This window comes from Leptinotarsa decemlineata, unplaced genomic scaffold, assembly GCF_025532065.1.
Source record: "Leptinotarsa decemlineata unplaced genomic scaffold, Ldec_3_MD MMD2_tig00026282_RagTag_RagTag, whole genome shotgun sequence".
NCBI classification, from domain to species: Eukaryota; Metazoa; Arthropoda; class Insecta; order Coleoptera; family Chrysomelidae; genus Leptinotarsa; species Leptinotarsa decemlineata.
The window spans coordinates 111986-134625 of NW_027412668.1; the positions used below are offsets into that span (position 1 = coordinate 111986).

General features: G+C 35.4%; 1 protein-coding gene and 1 long non-coding RNA gene across 2 annotated transcripts in view; both read right to left on the reverse strand.

The window, feature by feature from the left end:
- LOC141484596 (uncharacterized) overlaps positions 1-19606 on the reverse strand; it is a 42666-nt gene extending 23060 nt beyond the window's left edge. The window contains exon 1 of the long non-coding RNA XR_012466697.1: positions 19218-19606. This is a non-coding gene — a long non-coding RNA (uncharacterized lncRNA). The remainder of the gene's footprint in view (positions 1-19217) is intronic.
- The window catches only part of LOC111505842 (zinc finger SWIM domain-containing protein 5), a 106314-nt gene that overhangs the window by 63496 nt on the left and 20178 nt on the right, over positions 1-22640 (reverse strand).

Genomic DNA, 22640 nt, shown 5'->3' on the forward strand with positions numbered 1-22640 from the left:
AAAAGAACATATATATCTAAAAAGTAAATTGGCGATTTGGAGAACTACACCTGAGATTAACTACTTATATTAACTATATATATAGAACAACAACGAAGTACATCCATAATTTTCAAACGTAAAATATGAATGTCTAAGAATCCTCATCACTGGAGCAAAATTTGAGGAGGAAAAAGTTGCCTCATCCTGAAATTTAAAAAAGTTTTCGATTGAAGCATACGCATCCCCCTCAAACGCAAACCTAACCTGAGGTCACGAATTGTATTATCGCTATATAGAGCAACGGGGGTCGATTAAATTGCAGAAGCCTTATGCAATAACACTTTGCCCCCGGAGCTCGGGGGTTGGTGGCGGCAGCTATCATAATTCGATCGATGTTCCCCGCGATGGACAGAGGGTCGGAATCATCAAAAGAACCCCTGATCTTGCATAAATAAGGGATGGAATCGATCGGCGCGGGAAGTTGAAGGACACGAGTCCTACTTCGCGTTCTGTGCAGCATGCAAATGAGAATGTATAGGGTGGTTGAAGCAGCTCGGAAAGGATTTTGCGAATCCTTTTCATCCAAAGCAAAACACTGCTTAATCTCGTTTGGATTATGCCAAACCGGGATGATGGAAAGTTGTGACAAACATAAATACAAACATGCATGTATTCGAAATATATATGAAAATCTATAAATAAGAAGCGATAGTTTTTCAAAATTATATTCAACGGATATTGATCTCATGAGTTTGGATATTAATGTAAAGTTCATTTTCCTTGCTATGACGTGGAAACAATGTCAGTCCACTAGAGGAAACTATCAATACATATATCAAAGTTTCAAAATTATGATAATTAGTTTTGAATATGTCAATGATCGATTTTGTTAGTTTGGTGTGAATTGGAAGCCTTAAAACTAGTCGATAGCTTCTTCACAAATTGTCCTACTACTAAATTTTTAAGAGTATTTATTGACAACAAACTACATTTGACAATCGTATCCAATCGTATCACAAATATGAACAAAAAGTTGCCAATGGAAAAAACTCCCAGAATGATAAAAAATATAAAAATTTTAGATCAATTTTATCAACCCTATCACAATATAAAAGAATTCATTAAGGATACTTTGAGGTCACTCGTATAATATTTTGATTGGGGTTTTTACCTCAATATATTATTAAAAAAATATTTTTTTTTTAATTCAAAAATTGTGCTTGTATAGTTTAGATTTCCATTATGTATAAAAAATACAACTACAATATTTATTCATTATGTGAATTTATCATTTATAATGATGATCTTGACTATCTGTTAATTAGAAAAATACCAAATCAGATGGAGAACTTTTATCCGGTTTATATCAGAAGGAAACTATTGATATTTTTCATTTATTTTTCTTTCTTCTTGAGTTTCTATTTCTTTCTTTCGATGAAGAAGCTTCAAGTTTTTTTTTTAAAATTGCTGTCTCATAAAATAATTCTTCATTGAGAGAAACTATTTCGATTCGAATGTCGCTATTAAATGGTATATATACGGGGATGTTTATGCTTCGAACACACTACCGAATTCTCCGATTTTTTGACATGAAAGTTCATGGTAAAAAAAATAATAATGATCTTAATGCTTGGAAGATTTCGAATCTTCAAAATTCTTTTACAGAAGCTTTGAGATTATCAGTAGATCTCTTAACTTGTAAACGTTAACACTTTGTCTTCATCGATAATTAACAATTCTAAATTCTCGTTTTCATTCAAACAAAGTCAACACGAAGTCTTTTTCATTTCCGAATAAAAATCGATTCTCTTCTCAAATATACCCCAGCAAATACTCATACCGAAAATATGCTGTCAGTTGCAGTGACACTCGAAAAGCAATGGCTGGAATAAGAGGCAGGTGTGTCACATTCACGTATGCAGAAACTCCGTGGAGATGCCAAATGTTGCAAGAGCAGAAACGCTTCCAGAAACCTGCACATGAGAGAGATTGGACCAAGAAAGTTATGTAGATGCCGAAGTTGCACGTTTGTTTCGAACACTACTGAACTTTGTTTATCTGCTTTTACAGCTTCGAGGAGGGTGTTCTTCCGAGTTATATCGGCTTTTTCTAAATAAATGTTGAATTAATTATACACATGCCATATTTTACTCCAACTCCTTCAATTGCCTTAGATCATGTCTCCTCCGAGCAAGATCTTTCTTAAAATAAAATGAAGGTACTGTTCTTATGATTGTATGTTTGTAGTTTTCACCAACAGGCACAGTTTTTTCCTGGAAATGATTTCGGTAATGTTTCAACTTTAAGATGTTTTCTTCCATATTTGAGTTTATCAATCAATTATTTTGAAACTCCCGTCATTTGCGAACGCATTTGCGCCAAAGTATCAACGTTATACGAAGGATTTTGGAGTATGAGAGCGTCATTTGAATGAAATAACATTCAATTGTGAGTAATGCAAAATAATGTCACACATTTTGTGCCAATGTAATGTTCTTTGCTACCATATAAAATGAGAATTTAAAATGAATCAAATTTTGTACCCTCTCATCTAAATATTTATACAAATTAATACAAAGTAACTGGAATCACTGAAAAATATTACAGATATATTCATAATAATACAACGCGAGAAAAATTTTGAAAGGCTTTGAAAAACACTATTTAGAAACGTAATTACAGGAACAACTTGTGTTTTGTCTCAATGACCTTTGCGCAATTATATTTCCACAACTCTCCTTGTCTACGGATACATCTGTACTCGCTCCTTTTGGAAAACCTGCCAACAGACCACATCTCGAGACTTTTGTTCCATCTCAGAGACCACGAAACCCAGTCAACCCTCACAGTAAACAAAAGAATCGCACAAAGAGCACTATTTCACTCGGGCATTACTTCAACAAAACAATATCGCCTTTTAAGTCTCTGTTTCTTGGCCTGCTCACTGAATAAGAGCAAAAGTAGACGAAGAGAGTAAAGTTTAGCGGCCTGAGCTTACGACACTCCTACGGAACAATATCGTGATCATCGATGTAAGCACAAATACGATTGTTTCGTACACGTGTTGATCGTTGGCAGAGATAGATTAGAATGGAATAGTGGCAGATTATAAGAAAAAGACGCTCATTTGCGAGTTATTCAACTATAACACTGCAATGAAGATCTTGAAATTTTCAGTTTGATCAAGCTTAGATTGCAGTTCTGGAATAAAAGTAATTTCTGTCAGTTGCGACATCGTTATCAATAATGAGTCGAATTATTGTACAAGTTAATAACGTCAATGAAAAAGTTGGTCAATAAAATAATGTAGCATCTAGTTACGAATCCAGGAAACCTACGAATATAGAATAAAAAAATTGTTAGAATGTCGTTGGTAAATGTTAAAAGTTCGCACTTCCATGATGTAAAATATGTGTGTTTGGACTTATTTTAGAAGTTGATATCGATATAATTTAGAAAGTCAAGATGACCCAATTGGAAATAATTACTATATGTAAGTAGTATTTTATTTATATCATCATTGAATTAATGTAAATTCACTGTATAGTTTCAATTGTCTTTCAGTAATCACGAACGCTATTTCTATACCCGAGAAAACAAACAAATTATCGATGCATTACAATTACTTGATAAGACAGATATGCATAATGAACTTTTTGCTGAAAGTATTTACTATTTGTGCAACAAAAGTAAAAATATAGAAAGCCGATATTATAATAAGCTGATGTTTCGGAAGACAACTTGATGCTTTCATTCCTTTCATTCTATATCGATGGTCACAGGAAGTTGTGAAAAGACACAATAATTTGACTTGACACGCTGGATGCCACCAAAACACTTGCTCTGGCATTGAATGACCAAAGAAAAATATTCTAAAAAAGCATATTTCATTTCAAATTTCCTGTGAAAAAGTACGATATATCGAGCTATAAATCCATGTAACGTTCTTTGATGTGCTTGGATAAGGTGGTGAAATGAATTAATTACCATATAAGAAGTATACTATATGTACAGGATTCTTTACAACACCACAACAGTAATGGAGCCATAAAGTTATATCCAGTTTTAGTGAAGGTGCAGCACAGTATTTCAGGATTATTATTAAAATTAATTAGATATCCAATATTATTGAGATTTGTGGAATTTGTCGATCATTATTTGATCTTTTATCATTCTTTCAGACTGTCTCGTCAGTATTGGAGTTCGTTCAGTTTTAATTAAATGCATACTTAAAATAGTTGGTAGTTCGTAGAAGAGTTCATTAAAATTTATGGATTTCATGCTACTGAAATATTCAGCGAGTTATTAAACATTTTATGGGACAAATTTGCTTTGCAACTCAGCTAAATCGTCATACCGATTGTGGAATGTCTCAAATTTATCAACGAAAGGAATAGGTACATTTTTCAAAAAAAGATTTCAAAAGCTTCTGAAAAAGGGAAAGAGTGGAGTCATTTCAGTTACATTGTCCTAAGAAATTGCACTCGTCGATCCAACTCATCATCTGAAAATTTTTCATTTTTTACTGATAAAATTTGTGCTCATTCCAAAATCCGTATTTTTTGACGAATCCCGTAAAGTAACGAATATTGTGTCAGTCATTTTTCGGGTTCGTTAGCCGTAGTTTGCGAATTTCATGCCTGACGTTTCGACTACAATTGCGGTAAAGGCGATGAGGCAATTGACGGAAGTGCTCGGGATGTTCTCTCGAAATAACAGTAAAGCGTAGTTTTCGTCACTTCATATGTGAGGTTCTCTTTAAATTAGTATGGACTGAATGAACAATGAACAATGCTTCAATATCAAAAACAGAAGTTTAACAATTTGTTGATAAGTCTGACGTGGTTACATTGTTCTAAAGTGTTCTTCTGTTTATTTGTCTGAAGCTCCACGAGTTTGATCATTCGTGCTCAAAATATCTTATATGTAAAAGTAAAATTAGAACTTCTGGCATATACGGAATCTATCGAAAAATAATTTTCTCATACCAGATCAGTTGTTCTGGTATGGGAAAAGATTTTCCAATGGGTTCAAAATATTGACCAAACATGCATATGTTTCCTCCCTCCCATTATACGTGTTCTTGCTGAGAAAAAGTTCAAAGGAAATCCAGTTTTATGACATTGCTTGATTTTTATATTATACGTCCTGTAACAAATTTGAAACGAATTTGAATGGAACTGGGTTTTCCCTTGTACTAATTACTATGTGATCTATAATATATTAATGTTCCACAGTTATTGAGCTCTAATCTTCCTAACCGTTTGGAATATTCTATAGAAGTGTAAATGAAAAATGTTTGAGGTAAGTAATAAACGAAATGTAATTCAAAGAATGTAAATTTTCACGGCCGGGGATAATTATGTCACAGCTTTTCCGGATGAACGCAGTTTCTGCGTTGAGAACAACTCGATCACTTTGACTGTTACCTCATCGCATTTGATGTTTACCGCAGTAGTAGACGAAACGTCAGGCATAAATACCTGCAGACCATACCTGAAAAACCGAAAAATAGCTTTTACAAAATGTAATTGTTTCTCCAATACCACGACAGACACCTGTTAGAATACTGGAATTCATATTTGAATTCATTTTGGCAAATATACATTGAAAATTCTGTTAATATAAGTACTGAAGTATATACTTTTATATTTAAAGTTCAAAATGAGCATCATCAGGAGAAGCTACAAAATGAATGCTGATATGCTGAAATGATTTCCTCATGACTGCATAGATTTCCTTCGTTACTTTCAGAAAACCGTGGCTTTACCCTGATTAATTCAAATAAACAATCATGAAGCTACGAAGTTTTATGACCAAATGACAAAAATAATTCTCATTCAATTTTGCTCATCGCTTGATGTTTGAATTGAACAGGAAGGCTTGAATCAAGTGGGGATTTCACGACTATCAAGCTATTCTCCAGTTGTTTTTCGTTCTTGTCATTTACATTTGCACATATAAACTCCGCTTTGGTGGCTTGTAATTGAACAATCAAATGGGCTACCGAGGCGAAGAGCCGCCCATTTAACGAAACAAAGGCCTTTTCCATAAGAGATACGATCTTTGGCCAAATACGCTGATTACTCCAAATTTATTCACCAAAGACCATTGTGATGATATTAATTTTCTCTGTTGACTTCTGGATTATCGAAAAGGTGTCAGTTGGTATAGTTGGATAATTTCTAGTACGTAATAATGAGATGGAAATCTGTTATTCTGGATTTGAGAATTGGCAGTAAAAGTATCATTAATGATACACAGCTAAATATTATTATCTGAGTTTTCAATGTATTTTTAGTAAACGAATCTTTCCCTATATATACTTTCTATTAAACATCAATTGAAGTAAATGGAGGAGTTTGTAAAACAAAAATATCATGAACTTTCTCGAACCGTGAACCATCTTGTAAAATGAATAAATCCAGACCATCTAAGTTTCTGGGTAAGTATAATAAGAAGCAAACTATGAAAAGTTCTATTCAATATATCTGTTTAAATCTGTTTTTTCCGTTAACCAGTTATCGACACCTTAAAAGAACGACAACCTTCAAAAGTAGAAACTGGTGCGAGCTAATAATGAACAAGGTCTAATAATTGTAGATTCTATAGCAGTGATCAGCTTGTGGATTGGAATTGTTTTTGACAAATTTCATCCTATGGCTAATTTTTTCCTTCATATTGATTCGGTAGAAATGAATTACTAAAAATTTCAATACAGTTAGTGTTTAGTGAAAAACTAATCAAGAGAATTGTTTTTTTTTCCTTTTTATATTAAATACATTGTCAGTGAAACAGGTATTTTGATTTATACAGAAGTACTATGTTCATACAAACGCATATTTGTTTATGATATAATAAATATTATACATTTAAAAGTGCTTTTCATAGAAAATATTAAAAAGTTCAAACAAAATCCAAAAGTGAAAACAATTATGGGTGTTCAAGGAAAAAAAATTAATACAAGTGTTCCAAAGTTTTTTGTTTACCGTATACATACAACAAGGAAAAATATTTTGATATTCAAGTCATACGAAAACATCGAATGTATAAAATAAATATTACATTTTTTTCACCTATGGAACAGCACCTTGAAAATGATTTATTACTCAGCTGTTTAAGGAAATATACTTATATATTAAATTCATCCTTTATTGATACACTCTTTTATAAATCTTGGTTGAACAATATAAAGGAAACATAATTATTGTATGATTCGTCTGCCTTTTCAACCTGTTACTCCTATAAACAAAGTATCATCAGAAATGAAGATAACAAATAAAAGTTTGATAGCAAGGAATGTCAATGCTCCCAGTATCTGCATTTCGAAACCCACACCATTTGGTAGGCCTAGAACGAGGATATAAAAAATTAATGGCCTGGTACAAGGCCAGGGCCGTAAAAGTTTCGGAATGGGCGCATAAAACCTCTTAAATATTCATATTTCATGAATTTCCAGTTGGGGCTCCGCCATCTTGAATGCACTTCTGGTGTGGGAATACGTGTGCACTCATAATTCAGCAGCCCTCAAAGGGTTTCGTTAACAATAGTTTGTCACATCCAGCTCTCTGCATAAATAACTTGTGCCATTGTTCCTTCCACGGGATTTAATTAGAGATATTTGGAATTTCATTCGCCGCCAGTCCAAAACTCAAGAACTCTGGTATTGTTTATCAAGAATTTTATTCTTGTTCGCTATTCAAATACCGCTCTCATAGAACGGAGAATCTGCCTTTTATCTCTCGCCCGGCTCGATATCCAGATCTAATATCCAGCGTGCAATGAGACATATTTTCAGAGGGTCACGAAGAGTTCCTTTGGCTGTCAATCGGGGAAGTATCGACAAAAATATTCATAGGCACATCTCACATGACATTCCGGAACTATTAACTAGAGAGGGCCTTGTTTGTTGAGGGATATTCATTTCATCGTGAAAAGTCACCCCTGTTAAGTACGAGCAAGTTATATTTTATTTGAAATTTGTCAATATTTTTACGAAAAAGGACAAGCTCTTTGACTCTACTCTCTAGATAAGGAAAAACTGTTATTTCGAAAAAATCGTAACAAACTACTATTTAATGATTCAAATGAAACTTCCGACGTGCGAAAATTATTGTTATTGTGTTGTTGAAAGAGGCTTATTTTGTATTTACTCAAAATTTGTAATGCCACGTATTTTTAGTCAAAATATCATAACAAAATATTACTCAAATCATCATTAATTTTCATCAAATATCGGTCATTTTCATCACATGTAATATATTTAATATGGCCTTTGGAGCGTATTCAGTTTCAAACATTTTTATAAGATTTGTTATGTTTTATCGCCAGTTGAATTGATTTTGTTTCATTAAAAAGCGGATATGTGCACTCTCATATGTGTAGACATACTTATGTAAGTTCATCCTATATAAATGTATCATTTTTAATGAATTCAATTCAGTAGTGTTCAGGTAGTTTAAGATACAAATATAAATATTATTAATTTCAACTGAAACCGTTGGATTGCCTTTGTCCTTACAATTTCTTCAGGCGTAGATATAATTTTCTAATAACAATTTTGGCGTAGATGAGTGGTGTATATTGTTCTCTGTTATAATAGCGCTTCAATGGATTTTTATCGAAGAAGAAATTTTGATCCAGGTTCACAAACTGCATTCTCCGGAAATTAAACTTGCAGAGTTTGAGACTTGAATAAATCCTATTTTATCGCAATTGGCAACGAACAAATCGTATCACATAAAATAATCGACATATTCTGAATATCACAAATACACATCTTGGGTACCCTTCATGACATTCTCGATATTTTCTAGATAATCCGCCACCAGTGTTCGTGTTGCGCAGCTGCATCTCACACAACAGAATATCGCTATCAGAAATCTGACCGCACGACTTCCAGGTATGCTCGAAAATGCGTAACAATAAACAAACCGATCGAGGACAAATTATTTATTGCATAGGTTCACTGACAAAGACAAGCCAGCTTGGAAAGTATCGAGTTCGAACAGAAACGACATTGTAGGCGCTCAGTAGAGGATGTTAGATAAGAAACCTCCCATAGTCGATAACATACCTTACCATTTCAGAATTCTTCATTTTCGCTATCCGGCTCGAAGGACCAATATTATTAATTGCTGAGCGAAGATGTACGTAGACCAATTTAAGACAAATTACATGAATCTCTCATGACATTTCGCCGAATCTTTTTGGAATCTGTGATAAATGAATTGGTATCTGCTGCCTCTGATTCTGCCATTTTGTTGCGGGCAAACTCGAAAATTTGGCTCCATTCCCAATGATTATATACGAGTTATGTAGATCCAAGGTAGTTAATTGAAGTCGATAATGTAGAGAACATGAATTATTGATATGAAACGTATACTTTTGTAAATAAGCTCGTATATTTTCTCAACCTACAATCAAACATTGAAAAATGTTGTTTTGATCGAGCACATAAGAAAATAAATATGACTCGGCGAATTGAGGTTATACAAGTTGCACTGGGCAAACAAGCACTGATTATTTTCGTTCTGAATTAGATTTTAACATTGGCAATTCAATGAGCATTGATACACGGAAGTTCTTGAAATACGATTCCTACCAAATTTTCAAAAAAAGTGAAATATTATTCATTTAGAAGGGTATTGTTGAAAGTTTGTAAAATATGGTATCTGAACCGCCAAACAGAGTACTACTCTGAATTCAGTCAGGATAAATGAAAGCAAAGAATACAGAATTAGGGATAAATTGCTTGCCAATTCCAACGGATCTAGATTCTTCTAAAAAAGGACAAGAAAAATCTTCCTGTAGTGCTTGTGTTTTGTACTTAAAAAAATCGTAGATAGGATTAAGTTGATCCTTGACAAAATTGTTTCTGTGCCTCATCTGGAAGCATTTATCATCGGAACACTTTGATTTCATCTTGTGCAAAATTTTAGATCGTTGAACTACAACAAACGGGAACAACCAGATATTCAGAATTGACCAATCATATAATTCCTTTGCTGTTATGTCTTCCGCTACTGCTCAAAGGAAAACCGAATATTCTCTAATTTCGCAGCACTTGGTATTTCGGCTTCCCATTAACATTTCTCGCCTATCTATTCCCAAAGACAGCGAACAATAACGCTTTTGGGCTGGAACAAAACATCTACTTCATTTGAATTTCTATCGGGCAGGTTCCCATCTAATATTCCATGGAAATGCGGAATTACCATATGCCAAGGCGCATGCTCCGGACATCCAGGCGCGTGAAAAGCCCCAGCCAAGCCTGATGAAAATTGATGGAATGAGCGTTTTCGGTTGCGAGGGGAATATGGCATATATTATATTGAAAGGAGCTGGAAATATCGTATACGTAAGTGAAACGTATATTTCTACTGAAAGTACAGAATTGATAAGAATGAGAATTCACACAAAAGGGACTTTTCCCAGCAAAAACAATTTTTCGAATTGGCCAATTCAGTCAAGATATGGTAATGCTGCTTCACCAATTCTGGGATCAGCGAGATCTTCAGATTCTTTGGAAGAATTATTTCTTCATAACGTTCAAAAACTGAGTCGTATTTTTATAAAAGTTTTTGAATATGTTACTTTTGATTATAGAAAACGGTCATAATGAACGTCATAGAATTTGATAATTGAAGAAATCGTGCAGAAGCAAAACATCTGAACCATCTGTCTGTTGACTCATTGTCTTGGATAAGATCTATCGCTGTCATTAACGAAACTTCCAGCTTAAAAAACCTTCAGACAACGGCCAACAAAACATAAGTAGTTTTCTCAAATCAATAATTTCGTCAATCGGGTTCGTGTTAGTTTAGAATATCTCAGTTTCGACCCCTCTACAGCCATCATTATGCAGCTCGCTAGCGATTGGGGAGGAGCCACGAACCCCGACAGACTCTGATTATGCTTGAGGATTGATTGTTCCCCGTAGGTCGGCTTAATTCTCTAGGAAGACACGGAAAAGAAGTAGGATAATAATCGAATGATGGGCGAATGCCAGTTTTTGTTTTATATCACTTGGAACGAATTTTGAAATGCTGATTGAAGAAATTAAACTGTTGGAAAGGTTGCTTTTTCAAAGGGTTTAAAAAAACCTTTTTGAATATATGTCTAATGTAATTATAAATTTTTCAACTACATCAGTAAATACTGGCTATAAATGAAACCAGCTACGAATTTCATCATGTACGAGTTTTACAGTACATACTTAAATTTTCGTTTGGAAGATACAAGTGAACATGTAATAATATAGAGGGAGATTCTATGGGCGCTTGAGCGAAAATAAGATACGTTTATTGTGGTGTATTGGGTAAAAAAAAAGCTTCGAAAGAACAGGTGTTCCACGTGGTGCCATATTTGGCCCGGTGTAGTTTTTCCTACCATAAAAATTTCTGTTAGTTAGAAAATGAAAAATATCGATCACAACTGAGTAACGATAAAAATGAACTTGAATTCGAAGAACTCAGGATGATCATTACTGTGGTCACCCATCGGTACGTGCAGACAGAAATAAGCGGTAGTGTGCGTTTTTTCCACGTGTTTTTCTCGCCACCCGAAATAATTTTCCTCAATTGTAAGTAGCTCGTGGCACGACAGAGGGCGCTGATGCGTGACCAATTACAATAATCGTTCGTTTCCGCTCAAGAAGCCATGCCGGGTAGGAGATTAAAACGTTCATTTCCTATCTTTAATTACTTTTTCAAAATGTTTCATGAATGGACGTGGATATGGAGTAGTAGAACCTGAAAAGGTAATGAGAGACAGGAGGACACTAGAATATTTTCGAAAGTCATGTTCACATTCGAAGATATTTCAAAAACGGTTGATTCTTCAATTCTAGAGTGAGAATTAATTTCTACCTTGCAAAAAAATGTTATTTAATGAAATGTGCCATTAAAAAATGGCAGTGCTAAAAATGAACACACATATAAATTACGGAAGATATCTAATATCTTTGTTTTTCGTGGATTGCAAATGTTATAGAGAAAATTTATACATTAAAAAAATGAGAAAAAGTAAGATGGAGTATTTAAACATTGAAAATGAGAAACACAGGAAAGTTGAAAACTGCAAATCTTTCGATCGCAAAATAGAGAAATGAAAAATGAAGTATAAAACAACAATTAAAATATATTGAAGATTGATAGAAAATTTGAATAAGAGGTTTACCAATTTTCACAAAATAATGAAAAAAAAATTAAATCAAATACAGAACATACTCAAAACGTTTCTATAATTTTTTGTTCGATTAGAAATATGTACTAAAAAAAAATCTATTTCAATAATTATAATTACATCTAAAAACGTTGAAATTATTGAAATAAATATTGACAAAGATCAATTTCAGTTTCACAAAAACTTTTTTCCTAACCTCTGCTTGCGAAATAGTTGAGAAAAGAAAAAAAATTCAGTTTTCCTTTCCGTTTATGTAAAGCCAAGAAATCTTTCATTTCTTAAAATATTCCCGAATCAACGCATTACTGTTCATAACGGAAAATCACTCAAACAATACCCATCGCGGTGTCTCACTCAAGAACCCCGTTAAACAAAATTTCTATTGACGAAAATCAATTTGTATTCTCTCAATTTTTCCAACACGTTTCGTCAACCGAAACAATGATTCGTTAGGCCATTGTTGAAAGTCCAAAAACACATTTACATTCGTCGCCGACGAAACAGACGTTTTAAAATTTTCAATGAAAAATGACAAAGAAATGCGTCAATGAACCTTCATTTGAAACTCAATAATATCTGAGATTAAAAGGCATTAAATTCAACAATGGTTGTACTGATAGATACAAAATAAACAAAAACAAACAATAGAATAACTAATCGCAGATATCTTTGGTACAATTATCTTACATATTATGTTGCTTTTTAAAAAATGCGGGAGGAGCTCAGAAGGGAGCTACAGAAGACCTTCAATTGAGATTCAGCATTTTTATTTCTTTATTGTATGATCTACAGAAAAAAGTCTAATGAGCGACCAAATATCAAATATATATCAACTGATAATCTTATTTATGAATCTGATGATAGTGGGGTACATTTTCTTTATGTAATAGGAAAATGTATCAGGAACTATTTATACCCTGAAACATTGATTAACTGGCTTATTCTGTATACTGGTGTGTAAAGCCACTTAATGATGAAGGTGAAATGAAATTATGTAAAACGGCACTAGTGAACTATATAGTCCGCTTCTCCCACAACATCCAATCGAGCAGTTCACATCAAAATCCGAATTCCGTTCAAATTCGATCATCACGTCGGCCTTGCGAGAAGCAGGTAGTCCTCATGATAATCGAGCGAACCATGGAATTCGAGAAGGACTGACGAGGCCGGATGCTCGTGCGGGTCCTTCGAGAAGAATCTCTTCTGTGCTCGATCGGGGTCCTCCCCCTGGGTCTCCACATCCACTTGTGGCATTCCGATGCGGAGTTGTCGATGTCATCGCTTAGAGACGTGACTCCTACGTCGTCCGCGTGTTTTCTTTCATAAGCAAGGAAGAATGCTTTCGGGATGACCGCAGGGTTCCGTTTTGGGACCGCTTTGATGCCAAAATGGCGATTTACTCGTATATATTTGTAAATTACATAGCGTGTACGAATGAAACGTTTTCAAGCTGTAAGAATGTGGTATAATCTGTTTTTAACATTTTGTGTTTGCCACATCAAGTGTAGACGGATTTATAATACTTTACCGGCTCCACCCTAGCTTTGCAAAGCAAACGGGACGGGTCTCAAACCACCGATCCTTTGGGTTGTTTTAGTACCTGCAGTGCAAAAATACTTGAGAAGATATTAAGCATAAGCAAAAATTATGGGATGTTATCATCAGATAAATCTTCGTCAAATTTTATAATAGAAGATTCTACCATTTCCTTAACTGAATGGATTATTTTCCACATGCTCTCCTCTTCTTTTATAAAATGTTCAATACCATTTTTTGGAATCGATATTTTTTAAGTACTCTTCAGAAAGTTTTTTATCGACCTTTTTTGGGTATTTGTTACCTTCCACAATCTGAAAAATATAAAAATTATAATGGAGAACTTTATACAAGTGTAGAAGCGCAAACTTTTTAGTTTACCCCGATAAGTTACTGCGTAAAAATCAAAGTATTATATTATTATTATATTATATTTTTATATTTTTCAGATCATGGAAGGTAACAAATACCCAAAAAAGCTCGATAAAAAAACTGATTTTTTCCCCCACAAAAAATGACTTTCGTTGAATATCCTTAGAAAGTGTTTCGATATCTTTTATTCGTGTTCATTCCTGAACCATACGTTCATCGTTATGTTCAATTTTATGTTTTTTTGTCGAAGCCACACAATAATATGCAATTTTCTCCATGCATTGCATGGATGCCTGCATGTTTAATTCAAACATCAATAAACCTCCCTCAAAAAAGCATCAACACTTCCAATGTCGCTTTCCTTTTCTATAACGCGGCTTTATTCTGGTAGAACAGCATTTTGAAAATACCTTTGTTGAGCCAAGTTGTGGCCAGGTATTGAATATTTCTATTCTTACTTCAAAACTCTCTCTCATCTGTCTTTCATCATTCAAAACAACTATTAGGAAACCTCAAAAAGACAAGATGTTGAAAAATGAGAAGTCTGGATACATTGAATGAACTGGAACAAAAAATATATCGGTCAAACTAAGCGAATCATTGAAACTCGTTTCTAGAAACATGCAGCACATACATGAAACTAGGTTTTTGGATGGTTTCAAAAGTCTGGAAAGCCAAGTGTGCTATGAGAACTATGGACAATTACTCTGTTGATATTTCATGAATAGAGCTCAATTTTAGGTTTAGGAATCAATTTTCTTCATCTCCTAAAGAGGCCAACTTGATTGGTCAAACTCACGTCGAGAATAGTATATTGTAGTTCTGTTGTTTGAGAAAAGTGCTTATTTTTGCATTCAGTCTACCTGCATTCTCATTTTGCGCTCCTTTATCGTACGTCCAACAAAATAGCATCGCCGCCGCCATAATACCGCCCCCTTCGCGGGCGCCATTGTATTCGACCCATTTCGACGTAATGACTCAAATGAAACAACAATGCCCCATCTCTCGATACATCGTTTATCATTCGAACGACGAACGGCTTCAATTCTGTCGAACGTTCCGACGTGATTATTATTATTATTCACCTGCGCGCACCGTCAATGGTGGAACAATAGAAGAGCACAAACAGCGACAAGCGGCCTGGCGGTGAAACAAGTGCCTGAAACAAGTGAAATGCCGGCGAGAGGGATGGAGAGAAGGGCGCGGAACAGAGTTGGAGAACGGGTTGTTGTCCCAAATGAATAACGATGGCCAGGTACTTGGAAATAATTAAAAAAAAATGTTGAAATAGATATTCGCTTATAAGGAATTCGAAATAAGCGATACCCTTCTAGTGTCGATGTTGAGAACTAGAGACAAGTACATTGTTTCCCTTTCTAAATCCCGACTGAATTGGTGGTAATAAGTTATATTGATTTGTATGATTAATTATCTGTAATTCAATAGCTTTTTCTGCCACCTTAGATAGGGTGGATAATATGCTTATAGCTCTAAGATCTTTATATTCTGGAGGATTTTTTTCTTAGGGATTATTTGAACTACTGCTTCTTTCCATGACCGAGGAAAACTTTTTTGGAGACAAAAGTTCGTATCTAGTGCTTCGAGAAATCGAACAGTTGCAGCAGTTTCCCTACGAACCGCCGTGACTGTTTATGCCTGGCAATCTAATTGAAAACATCCATTTCATCCAGCTTTCTTGGCAACTAGGCAAGTGCCTGACTGAAAAAGGCTACTTCTCTTAATAATTTTACGACGAATATTGTACAATTAGAGAAGTGCCTTTACAGATAGTGTTCGTGTAGATAATCCTTGTTGACCAACAACAGGATCTAGGGAGCGATTTCCACCCGATCGAGATTCACATCCATCAGGAGTCACTATTCAACGTGAGGTAATAAACCATCCAGCGTAGAGGGACACATAAAAAAGAACGCATATAAAACCCCGCCATTGTTTGGTTATTTGTTGACGCCGTTGTCCCGATGAGATATGTGACTTCGGCATGACTCATGCAGCCCCCAAAGCTCCGGATTATGCCAGGCAGTCACCCCAGGCAATAAAGCCGACGGATCCGGGGCGTTTGTGGCAGTTTACATCCCCACAGCGGCGGAGAGGAGTTTACCGCCCAAAGGGGTACTGCTGTTTCTCTTCCATTAGTAAGTACATATCTTGTTGAAGCTACATCTGTCAAATTGGTTGTCATTCATTCGGTCTGTTTTGCCAATTCACCACATTCAACAACATGCGCGAATGATAAAATTGGTTTATCAAAATGGGTGTTGCGTTCAGGCAACGTGAGAGTTTGCAGAAGAATCCGAGGCAGTCGATTTCGCGTCGCTCACAAGAACTCGGCCTTTCGCAGACCACAACTCGGGAAATTTTGAGTCATGACTTGGACCTGCACCAGTACAAAAGTCAACTGACTTAGGAACTGAAAGTAAACGACCACAGACAATGGCGTGTGTTAGCTGAATGGGTTCTGGAGCAGTTGGCAACCCCCCCTAATGTTCATAGAAACAACATTTTCAGCGTTAAGGCCCATTTTTAGATGAATTAGTACGTGAACGAACAAAATTGACGAATTTGAGACGATACCCATCCACATGAGATCCGAAAGCGCTCAATGCATTCCGAAAAAGTCACTGTTTGGTGTGGGTTTCGGGCTAGCGGCGTCAGCGGGCCATATTTCTTTGAGAACGACATTGGCCAGGCCATCTCTGTCAACGGTCGAATACACCACAGCGGTCCTTTCAGCCAACATAACCCTTGCCATCGGTCAAATTTAGCCTGATTTATGTGTCAGAGTCATGGGAAATTGGACGTTTCGGATGCGTTCATCCGTTCAAATGAATATAAAATTTCGATCATATTACACACGCACACACACTTTGTTTAATTCAAAATTAAGGATAGCAAGCGCTTAATGCAAGACCCTATAGTTGAACGGATATGGTTTTTTGTGGAGAAAACCACAGTTCTTATCGACTTTCTTGGGTGTTTGCACTTTCCACAATCTAAAGATAAAGAAAATTATAATGAAGAACTTTATACACGCGTAGAAAGGGCAAACTTTTCAGTGTTCCCGATGAGCTTCTGTGTGAAATGAAGATATTTTTCACAAAAAAATGTTTTGTTTATAAGTAACTTGTTGTATTTGAAATTTTGCCTATCAAAAAACGAGCTGAAGCAGTATTCAATACTTATCTTGACGTTTCGGAGGCTGAAATCTGCCTCCGTCTTCAGAAGTGAAAAAAAATCAAAGCAGTTTTTTCTTCGATGATTCTCTTTATTACCAAGTTCCTCGACAGTTGTCATATCTCACATTCCAAAACACTTTTGATGATGTCTTCAACATACATTTCTCAGTCGATTTTCAAACGTATAAAACTTTTCAATAAATCACCCCTCAGCGTACGCCTTTGTTGCCATCCCTCAGGCCCAGCTTTCTCATCTGGATATCCTAAGCTCATCGCGTGTGCCATGCAAGTTTATTCACTTTCTGGTCCGGTTGCTCCGGTTTTCTCCGTCACTAATCTGGCTGTGCAGGCTCATTTAAAGCTTACAATAGTTTCGGGGAGGGTTTATTAGTGAGGCTCCTTCGGAATTGCTCAGCTCAGCCTCATGAATGTTTCATACAGGGCGGACGTAAAAATTTTTTCAACTTTTGAAAGGGACTGAATAACAAGGTCGGACAAAGTTCACATTGAAAGGTATTGTTTTTGAAACTTTTCATGGAAAAACAATAGTGTGACGTTCTCACTGAACGCCCCGACAGTGAAACAGTTTATTTTCGAACTCATCTTTAACATTTTGAAGCTAGCCACAAGTTTTGGTAATTCTGTCTCTGATTTCTCGTATTGTTCCAGGTTATGTAACATAAAGTTTCGATTTGATATAGCCACAAGGGAAAAATCGAGAGGACTCAAATCGGTGAACAAATTGGTTGTCCCAAAGGAAGTGGCCTACCAATAAGTGCCTGGGTATGTCTGATCTATCTTGATTGTTGGCTACAATTTCTTGAGTCCGTGGGTGAATGCACATAAATTGATGATCCATTTTTTTCGATGGCTGAAAATCGCCGAACTTCTAACTTTTAAGCCTCTCACCAACAAACTAAACAGTTAAAAACTATGAACATTTGTATGAGACTACTGTAAGAAAGTATAAAAAAATTGCTAATTTACTGTACATAGCGCGAAATTGAACAGCCACCTTATATTTCGAGCCAATCGCAAACGACAACTTTCTTTTTATTATTTATCGACACATAATTTCCCGGTTGCGCTGAAGCAGTTTCGATCCCAGAAGTCCTTCCACGAATCGAACGCGAGGTCGAAAAAACTAATTCGTAATGGGACTGGTTAGAAGGTCAAGACTACTATTATTATTTCACAATAATTTTTGTTGTTTCTTCCGTTATTGAATTTATGAGTATAGATATAACTTTTCCGTTATTCCATACGTACGATTTATACTTTCGAATCCAGGTGATACTGTGTGGATGTTTATTTAGAATGGAAGCCTAAAAAAGGGTTAGGTCAGAGGATCTGGGAGGCCCTTTATTAGAGGCATGAGTTCCCATCCATATTATGATTGAAAAATACTGTCAGCAGTTCTTACGTCTATTCTGCTGTAAATATAAATGGGCCTACTTCTGAGGTCGAGTTCATCCAAAAAATTGTTCAGAATAACATGAACCTTGCATCCTTTACAGGTCTTCACAAAAACACCCTTTTGGATGTACTAAAAATTATTTTTTCTTAGCCAGTGATACCGGGTTTTTGCTTTTGTGGATTTCATGCTTGTCTTTAGTAGTTTCACTTGTGATTCAGGCTTTTAGTGAAAACAACAATAATTATTGTTTCATCATCAACATTGTTGTTTTTAATCACAACTCTCATCTTTATATTCCACTTTGAAAGAAAAAGATTTTGGTAATACAACTAATTCAAATTCTCTTCAGGTGTGAAACTTGAAAAATCAATTCAACCAATAATTCTCGATTTAAAAGGGAAACATCATGTACTATTAAAATCTGATTTCCAATCAAAAATTGTATCTGTATTAACATGAATGTACATTACAAAAAACTGGTTGAAAATGAAACTAAACTTCAATAGCGAAATACTGCAATTACTTACCAGAGTTCATACATAATTCCTCACTGCTATTACTGACATAGATCTTTTTCATTATTTTCGAGTCTACCAAATCCATAGAAAACTGGAAACTTACCTGAAAATAACAGTTGAAATTAATCTAGTTATCTACCACTATGTACTAATAAAAACACGAAACAATTTCGATAGTGGTGGATGCAAATTAAGTATTATTGACATTTTCAAGCAATAACCGAAATAAAATTGTAACAAATCAATATTTTTCTTGAAAAAAGTAACATAACAACACTCTCTAACTACGATACGAACGCATTCCGTAATCTTGTCAACTTTATTCTGCTTTAATCGATTTGGAAGGATCGTTCCCTTCATAGAACTAGTCTTTGTACGAAGATGACCGAAACCGATCGTTGTCTTCAGATTTAGTTTAATGTAGAGGCTTGAAAAGGCTTCGGTGCTTCATTTGGAAAAATTTCCCGTTGTATAATATAATGCCCTCATTATTTTCAACTGTATATCAGCATTTCTTCACAGTTATAACCTCAGCGATTGCTGTAACTCAATGTCTTTGAAAATTTTTAACAAAGCCAGTACTCTAATCTTCTCCACAATTTCATGGGACTCATGTGACGGCATAACGATGAGGGTGTCATATTCAAAGTCGCTTGTGCTTATTTTTATTCATGTCTACTACTAAGTTTGATAGACTTGTTTCAATTATTGTTGTCTGTACGCATACAGGGCCTCAACAAATTCCACAAATCCCTTATTATTTGTCTTGGCTGCTTTTTGGGATAATTTGTAGAATATCTAGTCCTTGATCTTGTAGTGCTATAACTGTTGCACTGGAAACTTCTTTCGTCTGTTTAGTTTCTATGATCTTATCCAAGATGAGTTATCAACAGACCCAAGATATATTTATAAAAAAGTATATCAAGAATGTGTTCGAAAATCGAATTGACTTCAGCAGTTATTTTTTTCTTCCTTCCACATATTTTCTTGGACGATGGAAAAGTAGACAGCCAGAATACTTTTTCTTTGACAAATGATTCTAGTTATTGATGAAATGGTTGAGGATTTACGCGGTCGAGATTTTCACAATTGATATTCGTAACATTAGAAAAAATGCATCCTTTTGAAGAAACCCGCCTTGAACTAGGAAAAAAATCACCTGCCCCCTCCCCTAACCACCTCGAACATCAGTGTTCGAGTTATTCTGGTACCCGGCACATACGAGCCGTGTTTTAATTAAGAAAAACGTCACCGGGAAAATAAATCACTCTTCGTTATTGAACGAAGAGAGAAAAATAAGTCGCGGAAGGAGAGGAGAGCAAGCAAGCAGCATTCGAAGCATGTGCCGCGGACGCATGAGATTTTGATTAATTCATTTTTGCGAACGCGTGAATGATGTGTCGGTTTAATTCGGATTTTATTAAAAAGTATATTTCATCGGGGGAGGACGAGGGGGCGGCGGTTGTGGATAATGAATCGATGCCTGTGAGTGTTTTTAGAATACGTTAATATAGCAGAGTATTTGCAGAAGAACGATCGGAAGAGTTGTAATTTGAGTTTTATCTTATACGTAAAGAGCCTTGAAAATGACTTTTCTCTCGGAGGATTTTGGATGATTGTGTACTTTCCTATACAGAGATATTTTTTGAACAGCTACCGCCATCTCTAGGTCAGGCGGGTACTCCTCAGACGACTCCCAAAAGAATCATCATTTGGTAACTATATTATTCTTCGATTTGTACTGAATATGAACGTAGCATAACAATAAAAGTTTACTTTTGGACAGTTTTTGAAACAGTTCTCAAATTGTATTGTTATGATCAATAATATGAGGTTTTATATCAAAGTTTCTATATAAAAGTTATCTTCAACCCGCCCGACTATACATAAATCCTATTATAGCCTCTACACAAACTCCTTTACTACCGCTTCTTATGCTATCAACTCTCCCTATGTATTAATTGGACAGTCCTCGAGGCGAAAATGAAACCCAAACCGATGTCTTCCTGTCCGTCGGAAATTACACACGAACGAATCCGTTCTCGGTGTGGTCGAAAAAAATTAAAAACGATCTCTAGACTATAATTCGGTAGCCTATAGCAGTAAATTGGAGAAAAATGTATCCGGCCTCTGGCGCGGCCGACCTTTTTGTGGAAGCCTTTAAAAAATAGATTAAGTGTAATTAGTCGGTTTGTAGGAGCCGAACAAGTTCGCTGCCGGTGATTTTTGAACACAACGAGATATACAGAAAGTGACGAATAAACACGACAATAGTTTAGGACAATTTATATCTGACAGAAAATTATGTATTAATAGTAACGATTTGAAAAGAAGAAGATCGCTCAAACTGTTTGGTTTTATGTTCTACAACTGAAATTTTCAGGATAAACAGGCTTTGCTGGCCAAACTTCGATGCTGTGGCTTGTTAGATCATTTCTGTGTATGGCTCTCCAACTTTCCGACAGAACGCTCCCTGCAAGTGGTTGTCTTTATATCAACGCTGGTGTTCCCCAGGGATTTACATTTCCTCCAACCCTCTTTTTATTGTATATCAACGACTTATTGGAAAAAACCAAGAATCCAATATATTGCTTTTCTAATGACAGAATAATTGTCTCGTCATTCCATTTGGATTCCAGGACATCGGCTACGGAGGCAGAGCAGTTAGAAGTTGGCTCGTTATATTATTGATTACGTTATTTTTTGGCATTGTGCTTTTGGAGTTTCTTAATCATTAGTGAAATACAAAGATTGTGTACTTCTGAAAATTAAAACCACTCGTGTCAGCAAAACTTTGAAAACCTCAAAATAAACGAAGGACTGTTAACAAGTTAACAAATGTGATAAAATCTGACTGCAAAAAATTTACTGAATACAGATTGTTCTCAGTTTGTCTTCCTTATCAATAAATTTCCATATCAATTCTGAGGGCAACAGATTGAAATTTAAAGCAAAATCAGTTCTCTAACTTATTAACATTCTGACCGCTTCATGTCTGATAATTACCATCAGAGTAAATTGAACAAAGAACGCTTGGAAGTTGGAATGAACTTGAGAGGAATCTTCAAGCATAACAACATCAAACTAATTGTTATAATTGTTTTCCTCGAAAACCCGAATGAAAACCCGACAGAGATCTTTTATCTCATACAATTATTACCATGTTCTCAAAAGTATATCTCAGATGTATGCTAATGTATACAGTGGCGTCATTTATTTGGTGTACCATGTTTCAAGATAATAGAATTCCGAGAATGTTACAAACAGAATAAGTGGCGACACCGCCGTTTTTTGGTGATGCGGCCTAGAAACTTTGAAAAGCCTTGTAGCTGTAGCTACCCCGACAACAAGGCACGTTCCTGGGCACAACGCCGGCAATATATATCTTTTATGTCAGTTTTTGTTGTCGTTCGTAAGCCAGAGCGTTCAGTC